General features: G+C 35.7%; 1 long non-coding RNA gene across 1 annotated transcript; it reads right to left on the bottom strand.

Moving 5' to 3' along the window:
* Positions 1 to 501: 501 nt before the first annotated feature.
* LOC118768058 lies at positions 502 to 23,556 on the bottom strand. The gene is made up of 3 exons (XR_005003977.1): positions 23,362 to 23,556; positions 15,195 to 15,202; positions 502 to 514 (listed from the first exon to the last, which is right to left on the bottom strand). It is a non-coding gene; the product is annotated as an uncharacterized LOC118768058 (long non-coding RNA).
* Positions 23,557 to 23,795: the final 239 nt, after the last annotated feature.

Raw genomic sequence — 23,795 nt, 5'->3', positions numbered from 1 at the left:
GCTTTAACACTTTTGGTTTTCTCTATAAAGTATGCAATGTTTTATATCTGCCTTTTCGCCAAAAGATGAATGCTCTCCACGCGTGCTGTGTAGGGTGTGTATTTTAATGATAATTTCTCGAATGTGTGCAGCATTGGATGTGTAATTGTCTTGTATGGTCATTTCAGAATTTACATTTAGTGCACTGCATCGTATTATTAGATTTGTTACGGTATTATTTTACCGAGTGTAGTGTTGTATGTGTATATTATGATGTACACTTTGATAATTGATTGTACATATAGGTTGTGTTGGCAAGGTGTTTATTAGTATAACACTGTGTGAAAACTGATTAGATTTTTAACACGTCTTAAAAGAATCAGTATTTATATTATTTTAATGATCTATAGAATTTGTAATAGGATTCAAACAACACATTGATCTAGCCAGGTGGTTCATTTGTAATAAATACATTTCTAATAAATGATTTGTTAAAAGTAACAAAACCACCGAAGATTTCGACGATCTCAAGTGTCTGTCATAGCAGAAGTAACGTCAAGTTTTCAGAGAGCAGTACGTTGGAGGTTGTCGGCTGCAATCGTCAACAACTTATAGCGGATAACTCTGAAAAGTGTAGAAGTGGTACGGTTTATTAGAGTTTAGCTTCAGAGAAATCTAGGATAGAAGGATACCTAGTTAGGAAGCTAGGAGAGGCACTTAGAAGAGGCATAGTGACCAGCCTGTTGCCGCCAAGATTGGCTGTCGATTAATCCTTCAATGCCAAGTACCAACTTTCCGTTGTCAGAGCTAAGGCCCGTACGCTAAGGCATAAGGGCACGAAAACTATTCAGTGCTCCGTGGCGACAAAGGTGCAACGTGGCGACAAAGGTGCAACGTGGCGACAAAGCCTGAATTCGGCTCCTGACAGGTACATGCTACTCAAATCCAAGCAGATATGTGAAGAATTTGAACGGCATTTGCCGATTTGTATGAGGCACCCGGAGGGTAAGTGACTGCGATTGACTCTACCTCCTCGTACATCAGCAGTATAGCTGGCCTTTTGACTAGAGATACAGATTTCTGCGAAATACAAGTTTGAGTCGAAGACATACGGGACGCAATGAGTGATTAGATAAGAAAAAAGGCTCCGCGTCAGGATAGTCTACTCGGCAAGCCTTATCTTACTGTGCCAGATTTGTTCGGGGACCTCTTGGAAGATGTTTACTACAACTAACAACAGAACGGGAGAATTCCCCAGTTTTGTGAGCTGATGCGTGTTTGTGGTGCTGTAAAATGATTCGAAAAAGAGGAACGGGGGACCACATAGATAACTTTAGGCCCAACACTTCGCTGAACGCAGATTATAAGACTTTAGTGAAGGTTTAACTAAAATACTGGTGTTTGTCTTCGATAAGCTCTGCAATAAAGCACAGACATGCGCTATCCTAAAGAAATCTGTCCACGACATCCTCTAAATCACGTGGTACCTCATAAAAGGGAGGGGGAGGAACCTGTCATGGAGAGGACCCCGATCAATATGGATCAATCAAAAGAGGCGACCAGTTTCAGTTCAGTCTGCAAAACCTGGATTGCTGCAAATCATGACATCTGTTGAGTATTCAAAGTAAATGGCCTCTTAGCGGAATCGTTTAATATCGCATGATGTCCAGTATTGAAAGCGTAGCCGGCTTGCTGCTTACAGCTTAACGTATCATGTTATATGTTCTTTTCAATTATTATTGAACTGGCAGAATTGTTAGGATGCTGGACGAAATACTTACAAAACCTTCGCTATTGCTGACATCCAGGACTATAGACTTGAAATCTAGGTCCAGAAAAATCGTCCGTATCTCGACATCCAGACATTTCCAAAGCAGCAATACTACACACCCTCCCATTCCAAGCTGACTAAGAGATACGTAGATCTCAAAATTGTTGAACATAGAAGCTAGATCATGTGTGTCGGAAAACCTGTTTATAATAACGGCATCCATAGCTTTCGACCTGAGGTCGTTGATCAAGCAACCTTTCTTCCAGCGAGATCCCAGTGCACAAACATTTATACAACCTGTTCGTAAATCTACCGCATGGGCAGTTTGAAAGTAATACTCAAGACGTTAAGGACAATACAGCATCGTGGGCTGCATTAAGAGCGAGGTGATTTGGTGCGTACCACCGAAAGCCTGATCAATTCCTGCACAAGAACAGGCTTTCGCTACCAATTCGGTGAAGTATAATATCTATAAAATTTCTGACACCCAGAAATGCAGATTCTATTGAAAGAGTGTGGAAAATGTTGCCCACCTGGAAAGTAGATATGAGAACCTTGCACAAAAAAGCGCCGCCCCGATGAAGTGTGTGTGTACCTTCATTGGCTCTTATGCTGTAAATACCAATATGAAGTAACAGAGAACTGGTGTGAGCATGTACCAAGTAAAGTTATACAAGAGGATGGAAAAGTAACGATACTTTGGAACTATGACTTTCAGACGGATCCTGTAATCGAACAACGTCGATCGGATATTGTCATATTGAATAAGACAGAGAAATACAGTCAGTTAATTAATGTAGCCATACCAAATGATATGAATGTTGTGAATAAACAGGTGGAAAAAAATCACCAAGAACTCCGAATAAAAATTGGAAATGGCAAAACAGTATGGAATGCGAGAGGGCTATGTAAAAGTGATTCTAGTTGTGATCGGAGCGTTGGGCTCAATCCCATTGAAACTTCAAGACTTCTTAAGGTAACTGAAAATATCATGCAAGATTGATGTCTTGCAAAAAGCAGCCTAAGTTCCTTGTTGTGACTTGATACATGACGAAAGTCTCCGGTGCACTTTTACCTACACTGTGTTACGAAGGTATAATAATAATAATAATAATAATAATAATAATAATAATAATAATAATAATAATAATAGTAATAATAATAAGGGTCATCATCATGAATAAGATCATGATTGTAATCATGATCATGATCATGGTAAAAGAAAGTTCGAATTATTCAAACGTTTGTATCCACGTACTTTACTCTGTTGCGGTATTTGTCTTTTTGTAGAAACTATTTCTCTTTTATTATTACAGATAATTGGTTGTAATTATTGGCACAGCTTCTGGAAATATCAATGGAAATGGAAATTCCGTTCACGGATTACGTCTCGAGGCACAATTTTCGGAATCAACGTGTAGCATTTATTAATATTCTTGGTGCACTTCCGATTTTTTTCTCAATTTTGAGTTCAAAAATATTTTCTTTCTGTCTTTAGATGTGTTAACGTTTCGATTTACACTTTCCTGATTTACAAAGCTTTTATATATATATTTTTTATTGCATTTCATTGTTTATTATTTTCCTATTTGTTACGTGCGATTCAATATTATATTTGGAATCAATGATTTCCTAATTCAGCCAAACATATTTTAGAACAACTGCACTTGGCAACATTCGAAGAACATTATAAAAAAGGAAATGTTTTCCAAATAGGAGCGAATGTTTCAATGACGAACTAACAGCAAACACCTTTTAGTTATTACATTTTATTGCAAAAGATCAATTTCTCGGAGGTCAATAACACCATTTACATTCATGAATTGGATCTATTATGTTTCTAAAAGTGTATTTATATTTTTATATATCTGTATCTGTGCAAACATTAAGCAGCTTCGATTTAGAATATATCTCTACTTCTATTTAGCATCAACATTTAGTTTTAAATATCAATATTTATGACTATTTGATCGATTCTAGTTGGTGGTACGAATAAACACACAGACATCTATTTTATTCATCGAAAATTTAATGAAAATAAATCGACTCTTTAAGCTGTATACTCGTATTCTTTAGAGCGGATTTATCATACTAAAAATATTTTCCCTCTACAGCTTATTCAGTGGGCGATTCTACTTTTGAACGGTGGAAGTTAACGTATTCCACTTTCACGGAAATATTGTTTCAAATTTTGGTATAAAGCCAGCAGTTTCTTGCGGAGGAAGTCGATTTTGTTAGCTCACCTGATAGAGAGGGATTTGTCTTGGATGATCTGAGGGAATATATAATGATTATTTTTATGTGGCCCGTAATTTTGGCTATTTCAAGGCTCTCGGGATACGGAGATTCCTCCTGGTGCAAAGCGGTGAACTGCATCTCTGTTGCCATCGGTTGGAAGAACAAATATGAAGCAGGTGCAGGAAAAGAAAACGAGAAAAGAAGGAAGAATTTTTTTAAAATATTTTACAAGTCTATCAGCTGCGTACCAATCAACTTAAATCAAATTGTTTCGATCTATATCTGTGTGTTTGTGTATATATATATATATATATATGTGTGTGTGTGTGTGTGTGTGTGTGTGTGTGTGTGTGTGTGTGTGTGTGTGTGTGTGTGTGTGTGTATGTGGGTGTACGTTTATATACAACATTTTATACAAGAGATCTGCGCCATGCTATGCTGTAAAGGAAAACTATTATTGTTTCTAAGTGTGATTAAGGGTGTAATGGGATTTTCGAGTCGGTGTTTTGGGTGATTGCAGCACCTGTGAGCATATATCCATACGTTTATGTGCATTTCCTTCAGCATTAGACATTCTACCTCTTACCCCTAGCAATGTACTAATCAGGTTTAGTGAAAATAATTTGTTTCTCTTTGTATATGCATGTATGTTTATAATGTACATATCTATGCATGTTTACACACACACACACACACACACATATATATATATATGTTTATGTGTGTGTGTGTATGTATGTATATAAATATATACTTCTGTATATGTATGTATATATATATATATATATATATATATATTTATATATATATATATATATATATATATATATATATACAGAGAGAGAAGGAGAAAATAATTGAGTTTCAGAAGAATTATGTATTTAAGTTTAAGCACCAAATCAGTGCGGTATTTTCCGTAAAAATTCAAAGTAAGGTGAATAAAATTAAAATGAGCTACAGGATATTAAGATGTGATACAGTACGACCGTTTCAAGCGGCTCCATTTAATTAAAACATGCATTAATTACATCAATTTAAACGCAGGGCTATCCCCCGCTGGATGAATAAATAGAATATTTAATCAGTTTGACACATTAATATGATTTTACACAAATTCTCTAATAGAGCAAGAAGACGAAAATAATTCATGTTTCCATTAATGTAGCTATGAATACTCTACACTTCTAAGAATTGCATGAAGTTTTTGGTGCCATAGCTTGTAATGGGTTGTGTTTCATTTTTAATGCATTCGTCTTTCTATCAACTACCAAATTTAAAGCTAGAGGACTGTGTCTGTTTGGAATGGAGGGCAGGAGTGAGTTCACAGCACATTGCTGAGTATGGTCATAAATATTGTCAAGATTTTTAGGGTTAGTATAAAGTGCCTTTAAAGGAGGCTTGGTAGGGGAAGGCCTCAAATCAAAATGTTAATTATCAGTTAAAGGGGAAAGACGCTAATAAAACCTATGTTGTTAATACAGAGGAAATTATCGTGGTGTATTATGGATGATTGTATATATTAACAATATTGTTATTTTGGATAAAGATAAAATTTATGATTACTGAAAATGATATAACCAGAATAAATAAAATGTGTATATATACAAAGTCTCAAAATTAGAATTGGAAGATTACATACATACCTACCTATCTACATACATATATATATATACTAAGTAATTAAGGGTTTAGCAACGATTTGCCTCACCACACACCGAATTTAGAAATAGCAGTCAAAGAGTTATAGCTATTCTTTTTACTAAAAGGGAGATCTCAGTAAAACCACAGCACTTGAAAGGCAAACACAGACAGGCAAGAGAGAAAGAAATGACGGCAATCTATCATACAATTTTAAGTCACCTACGGACGTACGTTTCGAAATTAAGTTTTAGGAAAGCATAAGAATTAGATAATTATGTCTTACCCAACTTCTTTTCTCATCAGCGTAGGACACTACAATTATGAATAATTGTATATTGAATTTCGAGGTACTAGAAGACATCATCTCAACTCAGTATCAGAGCGAGCTAAAGCCGTTACCAGTATCACCAAATTCAAAGTGTGAATGAAAGTTTGTGTCACCAAACCCCTCTCACCAGCGTGCAGCCAAGACAAGATGTTGTGGTCATTTACTGGGATGAAATATGGTTATCAGTAATAATATAGGGTGAAATTAATTAATTTGGAATAATCATTAATTTTACCAAGTAGATTTCGGCATGTAAAAGCCTCATTCGAGGAAAGTTTAAGTAATACTAAGTAATTAAGGGTTTAGCAACGATTTGCCTCACCACACACACATATATATATATATGAGTTAATTACCAAAGAATGCACGTAATCATTTAACCCTTTGGTTAAGAAGCCCTCTTCGTTCAATGTAAGTCTGTAATACATTTTAGTGCATAGAAGATGAGGCGACATTTGCTTCCAGTTATGGCTTCCGTGATATATTTATTTGCCTTGGCAAATCTACGTGGCGAAATACCACCCTAGAAATTGTGCCTAGATTGATACACTCACGAAGACAACATTCCTCCACTACAGTCATTCGGCTAAGGGTAATTTATATCATGAATTTTGGAACGAAGGCTGGTGTTTCGGATTGTAGATAATGCGTCCATTTAATGCAAAACAGCGTTGATTGTCGCCCACATTCATTTTGTACGACACGTACAAATCTTGCGCACTACTCCATCTGAACAGTGATTTCAATTTTCAACGTGGACAATATATCATTTATCTTGATAGTAAGGCATCTTAATCCTAGACTTAATTTCAATGCTTTGCGTCTTACGCGAGGGGAATATACACACAAATATGTCCTCAATTTCACGTTGAAAACATTTATAGAATAGAATGGACATCCTTTGGGTATTGGAAGAAACTCAAGTTATAGCTGTTCATATCTCACATATTTGAATACGGCAATTAGAAGCTGTCATTGAAAAGTAATTGGTAGTCGGCTTCAGGTTTATTTTTCTTCATAATACATATCAATGATAAAGGTTTCTTAGAAATATATTGGAATACATTACCAAAGTAGTGATCTCGCTGTATCTGGCATTCAAGCAAGCGGACGATTGATGATGATGATGTAGCACCTCTTCAGTCATATGACTGTGTGGTGCATTTAAATTTTCTGTTTCATAAGAACCAGTCCAAAGTGTTACAACTAAAGAACTATTTAGTATATCGGTTATTTTAGAGACGCAAGATTACTACAGCGGTGCTAGCATCAAACTACGTTCAAATTACTAGCCCCTGGAGCATTGGGCAATTATACAACATTTACCAGAAATTTCTTGGTGGAATTCTTCGAAAGCTAAGGCACCCTGGAAACAGAACGGCATGCCCATCATACAAGCACGCAATTCCTCCTAAATAAAATAAAAATAGCAATATGTCATTCACTGATCGAACGGTTGATGTTATCAGTTTGTATAGGAATAGTATACTTTGATATGCCATGTTAAAAGCGTTAAACATATTTTTCATCAACCTAATTCAAACAAACATTTGTGCTGATATCTTTTATTCTTTTACCTGTTTCAGTCATTTGATTTTGGCCATGATGGAGCACTGCCTTTAGTAGAACAAATCGACCCAAGTACTTAATCTTTATAGGCTTAGGACTTATACTATCTGTCTCTTAGGCCAACCTGCGAAAGTTATAGGGACGTTCGGCCCGAAGCTATAGGAGAAGACACAAGGCACCATGCAGTGGGACTGAAACCGGATCCATGTGGCTGGGAAGCAAACTTAACAAACATCAAACTTACCACAGAGCCACTCTTGCATTACTATTCTTATGTAAGTAAATGTAATTTCATAAAATAAAGCATTTCTATCATTTCATTTATCAAAAAAAAATAAAGAACAATACAGCAATCGCACTCATTCTTCATTATCAGCTTGCAGACAACTCCAAGAACTGCAAAGAGGTTGACTAAGTCTGAAGGAAAAATATCTTTTATGCAAATGGTCGTAATCATATAAAGTTTTCCTGTACTTTAGAGAAGGACATCCAGTGTTACTTCGATTTTTAATGCAATCCGATAAAAAGAATCATTTTCTGGCTAGTCTGGTACAGTACGTCCTCACGTACGATGAAGTGGTAACAGATGGTATATGTAGCTATAGGATGAATGCAAGTACAATGTTCTCGAGATGTAGCTGTAGGCCGAAAACGATACAATTCTCTACATTGTCCTTTCCGATATATATATATATTCATTAATATGAGAACTTGTAATACATACATACGTACACACACACACACACACTATATATATATATATATATATATATATATATATATATATATATATAGAGAGAGAGAGAGAGAGAGAGAGAGATAGATATAGTTAATCCAAACATGAAAACACAAAGAGAAAACACAACAACGCGAGGACGTGGAACACGTATAGTATTATTGGACGCTCATATATATATATATATATATATATATATATATATATATATATATATAATATATATATATATATATATGTAAACATATACTTATGTAAACACACGACAATACAAGGAAGTATGCTATCCAAACACATATATAAATATGTATATACTTAAGCGAAATGTTCAAACAGAAATATCTGTGTAATGCATTGATTTGTCATTCAAATTCATTGCTGTTTAATTGCTGTGAGCTTTGTAGTGGGCCTATTCATGCACTTTGTAATCTGCGACAAACGCATGGAAATCCAGATCAACAGTCGCCTAATGCATACTCAATGAAGTGTGTCACACAATATATAGGGAAATGGATTGTTCAACAGAGATTTATACGAGGCGTGCGAATTTTGATATTTATGCATATAATGATAGGAACGCAGCTTGAAATAATTTCTCATCGCAAGAAATGATTCTTCTACTGCCTCTGAAACTAAGAGTTTCCCAAATGAAATGACGGTTATCACTTTTCGGGCTTCTTCAATTAAACAAATAAATATGAATCCAGATCATCTAAATGACAATTTAAACGCTATAAAGTGTGTCACAGATCACATATAGAGATGGTTGTCTTTAACATTACTTCAAACGAGGTTAAATAAATATGTTGCGGCATTTTGGTTTATATATCTTTTATTTCCCGATGAGACTGTTTCCCAATGGGTGAATAATATCAAGAGAGGAAGGAAACATCTGTGATCTAAAATTGACTATTTGATGAGATAATTAGGGATAAATTATATATATAAGATAATTAGGAATAAATGGCGGAACATTAGGCAATCCAGCGCCACTACATACAGAAAGTTGACTCGGTGGAACAGATGAGCGATTAGGAGGGGCTAAGAAATGAAGCTCTACTCAATATAGAAAAGACGAGAAAGGTATGTTGTAATATACATATAAAAGATTCTAGGTTTAGCTACTAACATTGGAATTGAAAGTTATACCAACCAATAAAGTGGACGGCACTGCATAATAACGAAGATACCGTCATTTTAATCTCAGACAGAGAGTCAGTATTGCAATGTCTTGGTTTTCAGGGGACTACAACTGTTTAACATCGTGTCAAGGAACTTAAGTGTTCTACTAGGTGTAGATGAGAAAACGATCAAAACGCACGTGGAAAATTTCTGCCTGAAATCCCATCACGGCAGGAGGCACAAAGAAGAACATCGCCCAGCTCGCTTTTTCAACCCAAAACTGTACCGAAAGGGGATAGCAAAACTGAATGGCACAGCTCCTGTACCGCTTCAGCCTCTAGCTGAAACTATAAAGGAATAAAAGAAAATTATATATATATATTACGGAGATGTACTCGCATAGCAAGTAATTTGATCTGAGATCGTGTGCTGAAACGAAAACATTTACAGCGTGGAAGGTGTTTATAAGCCATTTAAGAAACACACAAAAGCCGTTCGATTCACTTCAACATTTAAGTTTAATTTGTCAAAATATTTTCGTCGCTAAAATCCGCGACCTGTTCACTGACAAAAATCCGTGCTGCATCTGAGAAAGTAACAGTTAGTTCGTCATATATATGTACGTATGTATGTGTGTATGTATGCATACATGTGTGTATGTATGCACGTATGCATGTACGTACATATGCCTGTGTATGCATGTATGTATGTATGTATGTATGTATGTATGTATATATGTATGTGTGTGTATATGCACGCACATACACACTATAAACATAAAGCTATAAACCTGTAGCGATGGATAGATGTAGAGTGACCACTCATCACAATAATATCAAATTTCAACTTCCCCCGCTGAAGCCTGGAATAAATATATTTCCTCATTGAGAATAACTCGTTTTGTTAGAATCCTTGTAATGCCGGAATATTTATTCCCTAATAAAAAATATACACACACACACACACACACACACATACATATATATATATATATATATATATATATATATATATATATATATATATATATATATATAAGAATCCACCTGGTCAGCCGCCTATAATTCATTGCCTATTTAGCAACATGCACATGAAAGGTTGCATCATTACTCATGTAAATACCCAGGTCTCGCACTGATTGTGCCTCTGGGATTACAGTCCCTCCAGGTTTAATGTATTTAGTTTTGCGTGCTGATAGCATAGAGCTTGAAACTTTTCAGCATTGAACTGCATGCTATTCTTTTCAGCCCACTTGTATATTTTGTCCAGCTCACATTGCAGGTGCTTAGTGTATTCAGGGTTCTGTATTGCCTGTGAAACTGTTGTATCATCTGCATAACTTGTGATCGTGACTCTCTGCGTGGCTGAGGGCATGTCTGAGAGGGCCATTATGAACAGTAGTGGTCCCAAAACAGTGCCCTGCGGAACACCGCTCACTATTTGCGTGTTAATGGAAGTGGCCCCATTGGCTACTACCACCTGACTTCTATCCTTCAGAAAGTCATGAAGCCATTCTCCCAATTTTCCAACTATCATGCAAGATCACGCAGTTTGTGACATAGCATTCCATGATCGACTTTATCAAAGGCCTTTGCAAAGTCGAGATATATGACTTCCACATTTGAGTGGTTGAGCAGTCGTTTCATCACCCAGTCATAGAGTTGTAGGAGCTGAGTTAAGCAGCTTCTTCCTGGTCGGAAACCATGTTGGGTGTCAGGCAGCAAGTCATTTTCTTCAAGGAAGGTTATTAGTTTCCTTCTGACTATTCGTTCCATGACCTTGCTGATGTGTTAGGTCAGAGAGATAGGTCTGTAGTTCTTGGCCTCCTTTATGAATAGGGCGTATTTTACCTGCCTTCAGCTTTCTTGGAAGTTTGCCAGTTGCAAGGAAGCTCTGAAAGAGGAACTGCAGTTGTCTTGCTAGGACCCTCTTACATACTTTTAGAAGGATTGCTGGGAATCCATCGGAGCCAGTAGCTGAGTTTGTTTTCATTTCATCAATAGCCTTTATTACATCGTCTTCCTTTATATTGATGTAATCAATCATCGCTGATTTTATATCTGCAGTGGTAAAGAAGTCAGTAGGATTGCTGACCTGAAAATGTCCTAGGGGTGGCGTGAAAATACTCTTGAATTGCTCATTTAGTATTTCACCTACCCTCATTGGATTTCCTGTGAGTGTGCCATCCTTTTCAAGGAGTGGCCCTATCCTACAGTGCACCGTGGCTGTTTTTTTGCATACCTGTAGAAAGCTCTGGGGTTAGATTTTATGTCGTCTATAGCCCAGGCTTCTTTGTCTGCTCTTTATTTTTCATGGGAGAGTTGCAGACATTTTTCAATTTCCAACACTTTTATTTTCAGGCGGGACTTTTCACTGCTTTCAATTTGTTTGTTTAGGCGATTTGAAACTTTTGTACGCCGTCTCATTAGAATCTTCCTCTCTCTGGGGATTTTGCTCTTGTGTACGGTGGCCTTTCTTTCTGGGACACATTTGTAGCATATGGCTTGCATTACAGACATGAATTGTTGAAGTTTCACGTCGATGTCTGGCGAGGATAGACATTCAGGCCAGTTTTGTCTGAGGATCTCTTTCTCAATTTGTTTCCAGTTTGCCTTATGGAAGTTCAAGCTGGAAAGATTCAGAGAGTTTCTTGTAGGCTGCATGCCCATGCTTTCCTTTGGCCCGTACATGGTCAGCTATACCATGTTGTGATCCGGGAGTAGTGTCGGCATCACTTTCACATTATGGATAACATCCATATTATTTGTGAAGCAGAGATCCAGCATGTCACATGCCCTGGTTGGTTGAAGTATTACTTGATCCATGTACAGAGTGTTGATGAGGTTCAGGAGGGACCTCATCTGTCTTCGTTCACATCATGTCATTCCTGGGCGAGAAAGGCCCTCGGGCCATCTGACATTGGGTAGATTGAAGTCTCCCATAAGAAGTACACTTATGTGTTGTTCTAATGTGACTAGAACTTCTACTTTTATAAGGCAGTCTTCAAACTTGCCTACATGGCTTGGGGCATCTGGAGGGCGATATGTAGCACATATAACTACACCAAGTTGCCTTATATGTACAATTAGTGTGTCACACACCGAATTTGAGTATGGCAAAAGGACCTGGGGTGTGAGGTCCTCACGGATATACATAGCAACTCCTCCATGACTCCTTTCTTTTCTGTCGGTCCGTAGTACAACATACTGTGGTATGTGTATTTCCGCATCTGCTCTGTCCGGTTTCAGCTGTGTTTCCGTAAGTGCTATGCATAAGGCTTGATTGCATGCAACAAAGTCTCTCAAGAACGGGATTTTTGTCCTGTTACTGAGTGTTAGCAGTCCTCTGATGTTCAGTAGGAGCATCGAGGTGAGGTGTATGCTGTTGCCGGCGGTGTCCACCCTGGGTCTATTTGCTGTGGTGGTCTTGTGTATTGTGTATAGTCCCATCTGCGAGTTTGAGTTTGATGGAGCCAGGTTAGCTCCTGTACAATCTTTTGTGCCATGCACAAAAAAGATTCTTGTTCAGCAGCTGCCCTTTCAATAACATGTTGGCGGTTTGTAGCGCGCACCACATCTGCGTACCTCCGTTTTGGTGCAGGTGGTGCGTGGTCCATCCCTTTTCCTATTGGTAGTTGGTTTCTGACCTGTTTCGTGTTTCTGTGACAGGGTCTTTGATGTGCGAAACGGCAGCCTGCACCTTCCTCTCCATGCCAGCAGACACCTGTAAGGTAGAATTTACACATTCATGTGCGCTGTCTGTTTCTATCCTTTTTGGTACATGGATAGTCAGGTTTGCTTCTATACTTGGCTGTTTCAGTTTTTGGTTTTGTTTGAGTTTTAGTTTTTCCTTCTTTGGCTGTTTCATCTTTTCTTTTTGTTTTAGTTTTTCCTCCTTTTATTTCTTTTTTGGCTCTTTCATCTCCATGACTTTTGGTGCTGGTAGGAGCACTTGCACTTGGGTTTACTTCCCGGGCAGGTTTCTCACTTGAATCTTCTTCTTAGGTGTCTACCAAGTGGGGGTGACAACTTTCATCAGCACCCGCGTCTCCATGCTTGCCATTTTTACTTTGTTCGTTGTCAAAGATGACATCAAGCGTGCCAATGTGAGATCTTATGAGTGCATAGGAGCGTATAAATTCCTGCTTCTTTCGCTCTATCTGAACTATGGTTTTGTTTATATCCACTGCTCTTAAGCGCAGCTGTAATTATGTTGTTCGGATTATCTCCGTCGGCGCATTCCCAATTCATTACTTCTCCAGGTTCTTGGCATTTGGGATATGTTATTTATTTATCTATCTAATTATATTTAAAATTTAATAGTGTGATAGAGGGTAGAGAAGAAATAGAGAAAGAAAGTGTCTATGTATTTAGAGAGATTGAGAGCTGAGAGAAGATAAGAAAAGAGTAAGAGGGGAAAGTTCGCGACTACATATTTAGAAAAATTGAGAGCCTGAGAGAGGAAATATGGTGTGACAGAGAGAAGTGGAGAAGTGAAGAGACAAGGAAAGATTGAACGGCTCAGAGAAGAACGATGGTGTGATAGAGAGAAGTGAAGAGACAGAAGGAGAAAGACGAGAAAGAGAGGAGGTTACGAAGCTGAAATAGAAAATGAAAGATTATTAACAAGAAAGCTGAAATAGAAAATAAAAGATTATTAACAGGATGTAAATTATAAATATATATACCTGACCGTAGCTACAAACGCTTTCTTCTACACTAAACTAATTGCGACTATACTTCTAATGTTCGCGTCTATATATTTAGGGAGATTGAGGGGCTGAGTAAATATATATATATAAATATATATAAAGTAACAAATAAATATACGCCCATCTAAAATTGAATAATTTTAGAGAGATGTAACGGAGCTGAAACAGAAACCGAAAGATTATTAAAGAATGTAAACTATATATATATAAATAATATATATGTGCATATATACATGCATTTATGTACAAACTTAGATCTATATATATATATATATATATGCATGTGTGGACACAGGACGTCATGAAGTGTGTACAACAAAAAAGTACGAATTACGAGTACATGGAACATGAACTATTCTTTCGAACAATGAAAGACATGAATGGAAAACAAAGCAAACAAAAAAGGACTTTGTGTTTGTTTTGTTTTCCATTTGTGTCTTTCTTTGAACAAAAGAATAGTTCAAGTTCCATGTACTAGTAATTCGCACTTTATTGTTGTACATATATATTATTTATATATGACTGAACGTCACGCATCCTTTACCATGTAATTTTTATCTCTCTCTCTCCCCTCCTCTCTCTCACTGTATATATATATATATATATACAACTTTATATTTAAACATCAGAAAAAAGGAATCGTAAGATTAATATAGCCTATAAAACTTATTAATCATAAGATTATTAAGATGAATAAAAGTACATATGAAACAGCCGAAATATTACATGCCAGAAAACAGCAGTAAGGCCTGCAGGAAATACACTGCTCCAAGCTCTTGGTTGAAATACTCAATTTCGATTGCAAAATACCAAACGATTTGCGTAAATTGATAGGAATAAAACTGAACTTGTATGTACGCCAAAACTAAAGATTCGTCTTCAACGCAAAATGTATAGAACGCAGGTATTATGCAGAAATTTTGGGACAAAGCCAGCAAATTTTTGGGGAGGAAGGGTTTAATTCGATTACATCGACCCCAGAACATTACTAGTAATTTGGTTTTTGACGTCTGCGGAATGTTAACGCAGAGCATAAAGTCCGATGAAATGGTGCCAACCATTTCGTCCGGTGCGCTAACAATTCTGCCCGCACGCCGACTTAAACAACTGCCAATAAATTAAATATTATTTAGACGACCCCATTACTGTTTGCATTTCAGGTATCTCTGAATCTTTCTGAGATATGTATGCACACCATGATTTTTTAATGTTAGTTCCAAACTAGCAAGTCCTTGAAGATATGTTGTTGTGTATATAATATCATCTCCTCCATTGTGAAATTCCTCTTATTGGTTTCTTTCCCTCTCAATGCAGTTCCTGTCTAATGATGATCTGCTTAGTCGTTGTAGAATCTAAACAAAATTACCATGGAATTTTATGTATTCTTCCCGTTTTATGAGTCTGCGTGAAAATGCTTATCTAAATAATTAATCAAAACTGGTAAAAATCATCAAAGGTTTCTGCAGGAACTTTGGCGGGAATTTCGCAAAAATATTTGTTTCATTTAGAGTAGCAAACTTTTAATAGCGAGATTTCGATGTTGGTTATTTCTGAGATAATAGGTAAATCTTTGTGAAATTCTTAAAACAAAAGTTGTACCTTTCGCTATCCGCACGTCTCTTCACAGAATACGGTAGTCGTCTATGGTATTCGCCATTTCGAATTCCAACATTCGAATCTAAGCTTGACCAATATATATATATATATATATATACATATATATATATATAAATTGGAAGGTTTGGAGATGATGTACAGGTATTATATATTAGAAGAAATGAGGTAGTCAGAAGATCGGATGGTTTATATTTACAGATATTTATTTATATATTACATTTTTTACATATATATCATATCACTTAGATCATTAGCGCTTTCTCCCATTCTAGTGGGGTTTTCAAATCAAAATAATTTTTTGATTTGAAAACCCCACTAGAATAGGAGAAAGCGCTAATGATCTAAGTGATATGATATATATGTAAAAAATGTAATATATAAATAAATATCTGTAAATATAAACCATCCGATCTTCTGATTACCTCATTTCTTCTAATATATATATATATATTATATATATATATATATATATATATATATAGAGAGAGAGAGAGAGAGAGAGAGAGATAAATAGATATATAGCAATTTATACGAAAAATTAAACGAACCGATCCCTAAAACTACTGACTTTAACATATTTGCATACGTAATAGAAAACCTTGCACGATAGGTTATTACGAGGGATACACACTTCCTACGTTCGCGGAAACAAAAGAAGTATTATGTTGCACAATAAATCATATTATATTCATATTTGTTGTTTTATCACTCATGTACAGGAGAAGATTAGATGGAATGGTATGATCATAAAGAAGCTTGTTATCAGCTCACATACTGTTTGAGTGCGCAGCTGCTGTTGAGATTATTTATTACGTACTATCGAGAGATATATGAAGAACGTGCATCTCGAGTATTACGAGTAGATGCGAAAAATATAGAAAACAAGAAAAAATGAAATATTAAAGAGAAGCACCACTCTGTTAGAAATGTGAAATTTCATGTCAACGGTTTTCTTTGTATGTTTTCTAGTAATATTTTTAAACTCACAACTGAATGGCAATAGATACAAGCGGTAAGCGATCCATATGAATTGGTACAGAATAATACAAGTTGTCGGTTCAAAATGCAAGGCAATTAGAATAGCTGTGAAGTGTATGGATTCTATATAAACGATATTTTTCGCGCATGGATCAGATAATGAATGTTTGATAACAGAAGTGTTTGGGAGCTGTGATGTCCTCTATTTGGCCGTTCAAGGAAATTGTAATTCCCACTTAACCTAATTGTTGAATTTAAAGTGGGAGCAGTGTTATCGTATATAAGGACAGCAAGGTCCCTAGATGCATCCAACACTTTGCAACACAAGTCTTCTACTCCTTAATGGATTTCAAGTGAAGGGTGGTACAAAAAGTAGTTAATTTTTGTTTTTCTAAATGCTAAGAGGAATAAGGCTTTGGGTTTATATTGAAAACTATCTGAAATTTCTTTCATCAAAAGAAATCTTTGAGTTTGCATTACAGGAAGGAAAAGTGAGGCATGATGGGAAAATATACCAGCGGGAAGAAAGGCATTTGTAGGAGGGTTGCAAAGCAAAGACCTATGTACACATGGATACCATTGGACAAATTTGATAAGAAACGCACGTTTTGGAAAGTTTGAATCTCCTCAGAAGCAATCCGGTTTGTAATTATCTCCACATTTCATATGGTACCATCTTCTGTGAAATTTAAAAGATGTGGAGGCGGGAATTTCAGCAAGAAGTGGAAGAATGTGTAGGTGTGTGTGTTCTATATTTTTCCTGAGCTCAACACCCAGTTTATACACAGAAACACAATAAAATATCCTGGCAATAGGCGGGTAGACGATACGTGCGAGGAGGTTCAACGTCTCAAACATAAAACACCACAGTTGCCGAGACGTATTAAATTTGTAAGGAAGGGAAAAATAGGAATATATATGAGAAATGTGTACACTTAGTTGGTATTTATGGGTTACTGATGGTGATGGTGACAGACACCCAGAAGGTGTTGTCAAGAGACATAGTGAATAGGACTTGGTTCTTGTATCGCGGTTCCGACTTGGTTCTCGTACACTTAGTGTAGTCAGTATTGATTTAACTGTACCGAAAGAAAGTGAAGATCATGGAAACGAAAGGGAGAAAATGGAAAACAATATGCAGAGTTTGGTGGCCTAGTACAAGAGGAAGGAATCGTAAAGACAGCTATGGGTATTGTAGTTCGTAGGAAGGGGCTTCTTGTGGTTAGCAGTTAGACTTGCGTTTTCTGTGTAGATTAACGTGATGGTGAAAGGAGGACTGAGCGTCGAGAAGCAATAATTAATATGAAGGAGAATGGCCTTTAGGAATTATAAGGGAACATAACATCTTACATATAACGAAATAAACTACAAGAATGCAAAATGCAAGCAGAAAGAGTAACACAAAGCAGATCATTTATTCATATATACGCGAGTGTGTGTGTAATTTGAGGAATAGATAGGGATCCAAATAGCTAGAAATATAAACACATATATATGGAGAAGTGGGATATATATGTGGATATATATATATAGTAGTAACAGAAAAGAGGAATGTCAATTGTTCTCACGTGGTGGATTGTAATATATATAAGAAAATAAAAACAGGAAAATAAGCACACTTACATGGTTATAATAGAATTTTTAATGTATCGACCGGTTTCGCAATCGCTATTCATGATATAATGTTTAATTTATATGAATATATATTTTTTCTTAAGAAGCAATTTCGTCCATGTTGTTTGTAATGAAATTCCCGAGTGAATGATTTTACAAGTTGACAACTAAACGGAGGTACTTTGTTGTTATTATTGGTATTGTTGTGTGTAAGGGAGATAAATGTTTAGGTTTTGGGTGGGGAATAAATATGCGTAGAGAAAGGAGACAGGTTTAAAAAAGGTTGCCTTGCTTAGTAGCAGATTTATGTACAGTGATGTAATATGTAAAAATATAAAAGTTAGTTATGTGTGCATATTAAAACGTGTTTTGTAGTTTTCAATGAAAAAAGTTTCTTTATTCAAGCGTTCTAGTTGAGAGATTGTGTCTTTGCACTGGTAGAAAGGGAAGATTGAAAAATTTGGTTTGATATTACCTGCACATTCTTCTATGTGTTCACTAAGAGGAATTTGTCTGTATTGCGGGAAACGGATTTGCTCCTTATGCAGAGTGATTTTCTACCTCAAAGTTAAACTCGTTTGTCCAATGTACCGATGACTGCAACACGAGCAGGTTACTACATAAATTAGATTCTCAGAGGCACAGGTGAAACTAGTTTTAATTGTAAACCACTGTCCTTGTTTGAAAAGGAAATCCGAGTCTTCAAGCAGGTGGGGGCAGTGCCACAGTTCGGGCGTCCACATTTTTCAACCGTTGGTTTCGTGGTTGTTTTGTAAAGCTTCGCATTTGTTAGTAGTCTCTTTAGCGATTTGTTTTGTTTTTTGCCTTTGATGAGTTTGTTTGTTTTCAGGATGTCGTTCATTTTTGGATCTCTAGTTAGTAAAGGGAGAGATTTATTTTCTTCTCTCTCACTCTCTCTCTCTCTCTCTCTTTCTCTCTCTCTCTCTCTCTCTCTATATATATATATATATATATAAATATTGCTGAGTATAAGTGCAATGCCAAACATCTAGGGTATTGGAATCGTCCCTCTATCGGCGCCTGGATAATGGATAGTGATAATGACATAATCATATATTTGAAATCTGAACTGATATATAAAAACATAATGTATCATCTCATTGAAGGCATAACATTCTGGAGGATGGTTGTGGTCGATCTGATCGACTTCATTCCTCAAGCAGCATATTATTCGTAACTGTAGGTAAATATCAAATTTAGACAGTAAAATAGAGGGTGAAGTACTAAGACTATGCAATTCACATTATCACAATATATATATATATATATATATATATATATATATATATATATATATTGAAGAGACATGATTTATCAATAAACGGATTTTCTATCCACATATCTCGAAAGAGAAAAAAATGATATGACTACATACATCATCGATCTAACTGTTGCTCTCGTCTACCACCAATGAAGTATATATTGAAAACGCATTTTTACAAAATGTTCTTATATGCAAATCGAGTAATACATGCAGCTATCCTAGTAGTAGCTACTAAAAATGTCTCCTTAAGCCATCATTAGCAACTATCTTGTTGAATTACTATAGTGGGCGACAGAAAATATCAATTTTATTCGATTGTTTCTGACTCGCAAATATTTGACGATTGATTAAGAAAAATACCCACGCACAACATTGCAGCGAGGGTATTAATAACATAATCGTAAAGCATTAAATGATTTCAGTGTTCATACACACACACACACACACACACACACAAACACACACATACATACGCACATATATATATATATATATATATTCCGAACATATACGAACACACGCACATTCACATATTTCAAAATTATATGTGAATTTGCTAAATTTATAGAGAAATCAAGGCTATGTGCGAAGATCGAGATGAAGTATAACAAAATCCTTTATTTTCTCTTTGTTATGATATGATGATAGTCTCAACACTCTATTAATATTGGAAAGTAAATAATGAAATGCATGGTAAAGCTACATTCGTAATTCACTAAATAACCCTGTTTCAATTACAATAAATTAAGAAATGTTGTGCGGGATCTATGATATAATATAAGACATAAACAATTTAATAAAATGCTACCACAGATATACCTGGAAATATAAGATGGTAAATCGACCCTGGTAAAAGTTTGAAGTAGAATGAGAAAGGGCAAACAAGATAAATTATACGACTAAAGATAGGAGTCTGATGCAGTTTTGAATATTATCTTTGTGTGTACAATAAGCGTTAATTTTTCGTTCAACCAAGCGGAATAAAGATAAAACAATAATATCAAATAAGCGTAAACCACAACATTATAACAGAGAACATTTCTTTCTACAGCGTTTTAACACTGTCATGTAAAATCATACGTGGAGGAATATTTTATAATATATAGCAAGAGTTTAAACTAGGTATGGGTAGATAACATGCTTCACTGTATATAACAAATTTTCTAAAGATATAACAATACATATCAGTGAAAAACAAAATGGCAGTTATTTATTCTACAGGCTAATGTTAATAGGTGCCGATATAAACTGAAACGAATACGATTAACAATTTAGATATCAAAATCTATAAATACTAGTGTTATGCTGGTTAAAATAAGACAGAATAATAAATTAACAATTGCGTATAAGGTGCACGCAAATATATAATCACTCATTAGAACAAACAGAAATGGCAACAAGCAGAGTAAAGCAACTTAAACAGCCACAACAATAACAATTCAAATAATAATAATGAATATAACAACAAAACAATAATAATAATAATAATAATAATAATAATAATAATAATAATATAATAATAATAATAATAATAATAATAATAGTAATAATAATGTATACTAAATGCAGAAGGCCTCACGTTTGTGGGTAGGGAATGAGTCGATTATATCGACACAAGTGCGTATCTTAGAACGTAAGGACGGACGAAATGCCGGCAATAATTTTGCCTCGCGTGCTAACCGTCCTGCCAGTTCGCCGTCATAATAATAATAATATTAATCATGATAATAATAATAGCAACAACAACAACAGCAACAACACCACCACCACCAACAACAACAACAACAATAATAATAATAATAATAATAATAATAATAATAATAATAATAATAATAATAATAATAATAATAATAATAATAACGGTTGTAAAGATCAACTACTCATCAGTAAGATTGTCACAAACGACACAAAAACTTATCAATAGCCTGGATAGACTATAAAAAGGCTTTTGATAGCCTACCACATAGGTGGATTAAGAAATGCCTAGAAATGTATAAGATAGCACCTAATCTGCGAAACTTTGTGTCTGTAAGTATGAGATCATGGAGAACCACACTAACTTTGAACAGTGACAATGAATATCTAAATGCTGGTGATGTAAAAATTTCATGTGGAATTTTCCAGAGTGACTCACTATCACAACTCCTCTTCTGTTTTGCCTTAATACCTCTCTCAAAACTGCTCAATGACGCGCAGTACGGATATAAGATATTTGATGAAAATATAAATCATCTCATTTACATGGATGATTTAAAACTCTTTGAAAAAATTACCAACAACTCAAGGGCATACTAGTGATTGTCAAACAATTCAGTGATGACATCAGAATGCAATTTGGCCTCGATAAATGTGCAAAAGCTACCTTTATCAAAGGAAAAATGACAGAAACCTCTAACGTTAACCATGACCAGCAGAATGTCATAAAAGAATTAGACCCAGCGGAGAGCTACAAGTACCTAGGGGTAATTGAAGGGGACGGAATAAGGCATTCACAGATGAAGGAAAGGATCAGGAGAGAATGTTATCGCAGAGTAAGAGCAATACTCAAGACAGAGCTGAATGCGAGAAACAGGATCGAAGCGATCAATGCACTAGCCAGTCGTGACTTACAATTTCAATATCGTTAACTGGTCAATTACTGAAATATGTAATCTTGACAGAAAAATACGAAAACTGTTGACAATGCATAGAATGCACCACCCTAAGGCAGATACAGAACGACTTTATCTGCCAAGAAAAGAGGGAGGCTGTGGACGTTTAGAACTGGCAATGACAATGAAGATTGCTACAATTGGCCTAGACACCTATCTGAAAAACACTGAGGACTGGATGTTAAAACTTGTCTCAAAACATGAAAACAAGAAAGCATCATACTCAGTAACAAAACAGGCAAAGGAACATCAAAGTGAATTCCGAATACAGCGAATTTCGGAATTAGAGATAGACATACAAGAAACAAGCACAGAAAAAGCTAAAGGCATGAAAACCCATGCTAAAACTGCGACCTTACATATTCTGAATGATAAATGGCAAGAAAAACCTCTCTATGGCAAATACCCAAAGAGAGCGAATAATGCAGATGTTGACAAAGCCCTGACCCAATAATGGCTAATGGCGTCTGGCTTAAAATCTGAAACAGAGGGGTTTATCATAGCAGCTGAAGATCAATGCCTACCAATAAGAAACTACCAGACCAACATATTAAAGAACGGCAGTGGCCAAACATGTCGTGTATGTCAACATCAAAATGAAACCATTGATCATGTTGTCTCCAAATGCAGTCTTCTACCGCCTACAGAGTATCTTAACAAGCATGATAGAGCTGCACAATATATTCACTGAGTAATCTGCAAAAACCTGGATTTGCCCCATGAAAAAAACTGGTGGGAACACAAACCACCTCCAGTGTTTGAAAATGACCACATCTCACACCTCTGGAACTTCCCCATTCAAACTGACAGAAAGATAGATGCAAATAGGCCAGACAACATATTGAAAGACTTCAGACAAAGAACATGCCTCCTCATTGATATGACTGTCCCAATCGATATAAACCTATCTGTCAAGACTTACCAAAAACTGAGCAAATATAAAGATCTTGAAATAGAAATCAGCAAAATGTGAAACCTGAAGACTAAAACAATACCCGTTGTCATAAGTGCCCTGGGAATGATAGCAAAAGGGGCTGATTGCTATCTAACTCAGATACCAGGAAACCCCAAAATGGCAGAAATTCAAAAGATAGTGCACATGTGAACTGCTCATATCCTACGCAAAATACTTTCTATGTTTTTTTTTTTAGACATCCACAAGTACAACACCAAAGAAACCCCAAATATATGACACTCTAGGCATAACCACAACGTGAACTTCCAACCTGTTGTCTCTTGAAGTCTCTGGGTGAGACTTGGAGACAACTTGTACAAACATAAAGCGAAAGGCAAACGTAGAATAATAATAATAATAATAATAATAATATAATAATAATAATAATAATAATAATAATAATAATAATAATAATAATAATAATAATAATAATAATAATAATAATTCTTTTCTGCTTGGCACTGTCACCTCTATCTGATATGCTAAATAGAACTGGATGCGGATATAAATGATACGGCAAAACGATCAGCCACATTTTATATATGGATGACCTAAAACTATACGCTGCAAATGACAAAATAAAAAATAAAAAATAAAAAA

This window comes from Octopus sinensis, linkage group LG2 (genome assembly GCF_006345805.1).
Source record: "Octopus sinensis linkage group LG2, ASM634580v1, whole genome shotgun sequence".
Classification (NCBI taxonomy): Eukaryota; Metazoa; Mollusca; class Cephalopoda; order Octopoda; family Octopodidae; genus Octopus; species Octopus sinensis.
Note: the sequence above shows the minus strand (reverse complement) of the source record. Positions and strands in the feature narration are given on the sequence as shown.